Below are 5,297 nucleotides of genomic sequence, written 5' to 3' on the forward strand. Positions count from 1 at the left end.
CAGAGAGAGATACGAGCTCAGGGAAAAATTTGCTCTTCTTTTCTGCTGCTAACGAAGATCGTATTTGCTTGGTCCCATTTGGATATGACAGGCGCATACCGGAGTCACGCTCCAAGTTGAGCACAGACCCAAATTCGGCCCAGTCAAACCAAAGAGAAAGGCCCGCAATCCGAGCGTCAAGCACGGCTTTCATCACCCGAGGAGCGTAACTAAGTCTATTAAACTAGGGTCCATCCGGGAAGTTCAAATCCTCCGAGTGGTTTAGCCAACGTATTGTTAGCCCCAAAGGTAATAAATTAAGAATGTGTAAGATTTATAAGATCTAAAATAAGCTTGCCCAACGCGATTCTCCTTGCTAAACATCGATCGAACTGATCGATGCCCACGGCCGGCCACGAGACGCTAAGTTTCTCGACGCCTATTCAGGATATATCAGCATCCGGATGGATAAGGACGATCAGGAAAAAACAGTCCTTCATCACTAAAAGTATGGCACTTACTGCTATAACGTGATGCCCTTCGGTTAAAGAACGCAGGGGCCACCTACCAACGCCTAGTTAGACAAGATGTTCGAGAATCAATTAGCGAAACCATGGAAGTTTTATATTGATGATATGTTAGTTAAAGTCCCTGCGCCAGAGGAACATCTTTAGCCATTTGCAAGGAAACTTTTGCTATATTAAAAGCAATATAACATGAAGCTGAACCGGAAAAATGCGCGTTCGGGGTCGGATCCGGAATAGTTCCTAGGATTTATGGTGTCCAACAAGGGGAATCGAGATCAATCCCGGAATAAGATTAAGGGCAATCGGGAATAAAGAATTGTCGATAACGTAAAGGTCGTCCAACGGCTCAACCGGGCGCATAGCTGCTCTAGGCCGGTTCACTATTCCCAATCCTCGGATAGGGAGCCCAATCGGATTTTTCAATCTTCTAAGAAGAAAGAATGATTTCACCGGTCGGGGACCAGAATGCCAGCACGCCCTAGAGGAACTCAAAAGGTACCTTTCTAAATCCACCTTTGTTGCATACTCCGAAAATCGGAGAGCCTCTATACTTACTTTGGCCGTATCGGAAGTAGCCGCGTCAGTGGGGTCCTAGTTAGGGAAGAACAGGGCACCCAGTTCCCCATCTACTAACGTAAGTAGGACACTAGGGGAGCGAAACCGAAGTATCCTCACCTAGAAAAATTGGCATTAGCCCTAATTAGTGCCTCAAGAAAATTGAAGCCATACTTCCACAAGTCACCCATACATGTATAACTACATACCCAATTAAGAAATGTCATGCATAGCCCGAATTGTCCGCGCTGCCCAAGTGGGCCATAAAGAGGTTAGCGATACGATATTCCCAATATCGACCTCGAGAGCCGTTAAGTCGCAAGTATTGGCTGATTTTAATCGCCGACTTTCACACCGACCGCTTATTACTGGTCGATAAAAGAGCTCCTGCTGAGCTCCGGGGACTCCGCCAGAGTATGGACATTGTTCACGGACGGGCTTCGAACGTAAAGGGGTCGGGAATTGGGATCAACTAAAACCTCCTACCGGGGAACGTCATTAGGCATCCTATACGGACGAGGAAGGTTTGACTAACAATGAAGCCGAGATGAGGCATGATTGCAGGTTTAGAATTAGCCAGGAGCCTCGGCGCCGAAGTGATCGAACCAAAGTGCGATTCTCTTCTTGTGGTAATCAGACGAACAAAACGTTCGAGGCCGAGGGAGAGCCGGATGCAAAGGTATGTCGACAAACTCCAAACACCTTGCACAAATTCAAAGAATGGAACTCTCCCAACACGTACCCCGAGATCAAAACAGCGAGGGCCGATGCCCTCGCCAATCTGGGCTGCGACAGTCGAAGGACGACGAGCTCGAGTCCGAAAAGTGGTACAGCTAATTGAGGTCGGTCGTAGAAGAAGGGCAGCGCCGAGGTCAACTCAACTAGCCTTACTGGGACTGGAGAAACAGGTATGTGGATCTATCTAAAAACAGGAAAACTCCCACAGGACCCAAAGAATTCAAGGGCATTGAGAACAAGCGGCCGCGTTTTTGTTTGGCCAGGACGGAGTCCTTATAATAAAGAAACCTTCGAGGACCACTCGCCATATCCTTGGCCCACAGGAACACGAGTACGTATTAAGGGAAATCCACGAAGGGTCTATGTGGCAACCAATGTCGGGCGCGATGCGTTTGGGTCCGAAAAATAATTTCGAGCTGGATATAACTGGGTCAACAATGGAACAGGATGCAAGGGAATTGGTACGACAGATGCGACAAGGTGTCAAAGCATGCGCCATATCCATCCATCAGCCCTGCTGAGGCTGCTGCATTCGGTCATCTCCCCATGGCCCTTTCATGAAATGGGGAATGGACATAGTGGCCGCTTCCTCGAGCTCCAGGTAAGGCTCAATTTATTCCTTTTGTTACTGACATTTCTCCAAATGGGTTGATGCGCATGGCGTTACGAAAAGGTTCGAGAGAAAAGAAGTAATCGACTTCCTTTGGGACCACGTCGTGTGTCGGTTCGGGATTTGCTTCCAAAATAGTATGTGACGAATGGGAAAACAGTCGTTGGGAGCAAAGGTATCAAAATTCTTCGAGGATAAACAAGATCAAGAGGGTATTGTCAACCCCGGACCACCCACCGGAAACGGGCAGGACTGAAGTCGACCAAACAAGACCATCGTTTCAGAACCTAAAGAAAGGTTACAGAGACGCAAAAGGAAAATGGATAGAAATGCTGCCCGAAATCCTATTGGGCCTACCGGACAACGCAAAGGACTAGTACCGGTGCCACTCCTTTCTCTTTGGTTTTACGGAGCCGAGGCCTTGATTCCAAGCGAGTGGGTGAACCCAGCCGCTGATTCCCGGTAATGCAACGCCGAGGTTACCCAACCAAAAGCAATGCTTCACGCAGCTTTGGGATCTTGAGACGAAAGGAGAGAGGCCGCCTAGTTAGGATTTGCAGCTCAAGAAACAAAAAGTCGAGAGATATTATAACCGAAGGGCTCTTCTTCGACACTTCAATATAGGGGACGTTGGTACTAGAATAAGGTCCTCAACACTCGAGAAGCCCTACGAAGGGAAATTTAGGAACCGAACTGGGAAGGCCCTTACAACCGTTTTGAAGGTAACCGGAAAGGGTTTCGTACAGGTTAGAGGAACGATGGATGGGAAAAGAACTACCCAATAATGGATATAGGCACTTGAAGAGATACTACTCTAAGGTAAGTCTTCTTTCTTCTTCGTTTCCCAGTAAATTTTTTTGAGACTTGTCCGATCCTAACCCGTGCAAGGTCGATGATCGGTGCTAAGACAATCGGACATCGGAGAGACTGAAAGCACGAGCTGCACTCTTTTTTCCTTCGACCGGTTTTTGTCCAACTCGGTTTTTCGGCAAGGTTTTTAAACGAGGCAGCAAGAACATCGTGCTACACAAAGGTATCTAAGGGTAAATCATTGTATACTAGAATCACCCTCCGAAAGGAAGGCGAAGGTCATAAGAATAAATGTAGGGTCAAACGGCCCAAAGCGAGCCGTGCCCAACTAGCCTGACATAATCCGCCGGGGGACCGATTCAGTATGATTGTATTGACTATTCTGCAATAGCAAAGACTATCTGATGCATATTCACATCATAACCTAAAGATTTTGTTCGACTCTTCGGTCTGCTTTCAAGTCGCGATCTCATAAGACCTCCTCAAAGGACCTCGAGGCCATATTCCGATCTCAAAAGACTCCTCGAGGCCTAATTCGATCTCATAAGAACCTCCTCGAGTAGCATAATTCGATCTCAATAAGACCTCCTCGAGGCATATTCGATCTCATAAGACCTCCTCGAGGCAATTGCGATCTCATAAGACTCCTCGAGGCTATTCGATCCTCATAAAGTCCTCCTCGAGGCATATTCGATGCACATAAGACCCTCCTTAGTACATAAGACCTCATTGAGGCATACTCGGACTCAACAGACCTCAATGAGGCAACACTTAACTATAAGACCTCAAGAAAGGGCAAGTCAAAGCTCATAGAGACCTTGATAAGGCGACGATAAACTGTAAGGACCTCAGAGGTGAGTTCGAAATTTCGTCAAGGCCTCGATAAGGCATATTTCAACATAAGTCCTTCGAGAAGGCCGGTCCAAATTCATAAAATCTCAAAAAGAGGTTAATACCGGCCTCATCATCGACTTCACTAATGTAATATACTGCCGAATTGTAAGACCTTAAAGAAAAAAGGCGTAAAATCGGATACAAAAAACCTTAAAGGCCAAATTGTGCCCGAGTTCGAATCCCAACTCACTGGGGACTATCTTGTAAAACCTAAGGTTTGAATCTTCCCCGAGTTCGAATACACTCACTCGGGGACTACCTTGAAAAGACCTAAAGGGTTGAATCTTCCCCGGTTCAAATGCACTCACTCGGGGACTGTCTTGTACAACCCTGAGGTTTGGATTTTCCTTGCCCAAGTTTCGATTCCACCTCAACGTCGGGGAATGTCTTGTGAAAATCTAAGGTTGAATTTTGCCGAGTGTCAATACAACTCACTCGGGGACTAAGGTTTGAACTACCACTCGAGCTCGACAAAACTCACTACGGGACTGCTTCGAAAAAAACCTAAGGGTTAGACTTCACGCCGGGCTCGAAAATAAAACTCGTTCGAGGACTATATTGAAAAACGTAAGGTTTGATTTTTACCCCGAGCTCGAATCAACCACTCGGGGACTGCCATTGAGAAAACCCAAAGGTGAAGTTCACCTGAGTTCGAATACATTCACCGGAGACTACTTCGAAAACCATAAAGGACTAGCCCAATCGTTCCAAAAAGGAATAAAAGGAAAGTAATAACAAGATGAAAAAGGAGCAATAGATGGCAAAGGGCAATTGTTCATAAAAAAGCTCGCTAAACCGGAGCAATTTAACATAAGAGGGAAACAAAACAAGCCTAGCCTATTCCCGGAGTCAATCAGAGCCCATCCTCGGAAATTCTTCGGGGAACGTCGCCCTGCTCGAAGCGTCCTCGCTTCGGCGGCTTTGGTGACGTCCGATGCAGGAGATCGAAACCCGACTTTGGAGTTCGGTAAGAACTATCAAGCCGGGCCTTGACACTTTCAGCTAATTCGGACTAACATTCTGACTGCTGTTTGGCCGCATCAGCATCGGCCCCTATATTGGTGCCACCAAGATCGTTGGCAAGTCTACCTGCTTGGAAACTTTAGCCTCAGCTTCCCGAAATCGATTGTCCATAGCTCAATTTCAAGGTTACTCCGAGCCTCATTGGCCAACGTCAAGTCCCG

Source organism: Nicotiana attenuata, unplaced genomic scaffold (genome assembly GCF_001879085.1).
Source record: "Nicotiana attenuata strain UT unplaced genomic scaffold, NIATTr2, whole genome shotgun sequence".
NCBI classification, from domain to species: Eukaryota; Viridiplantae; Streptophyta; class Magnoliopsida; order Solanales; family Solanaceae; genus Nicotiana; species Nicotiana attenuata.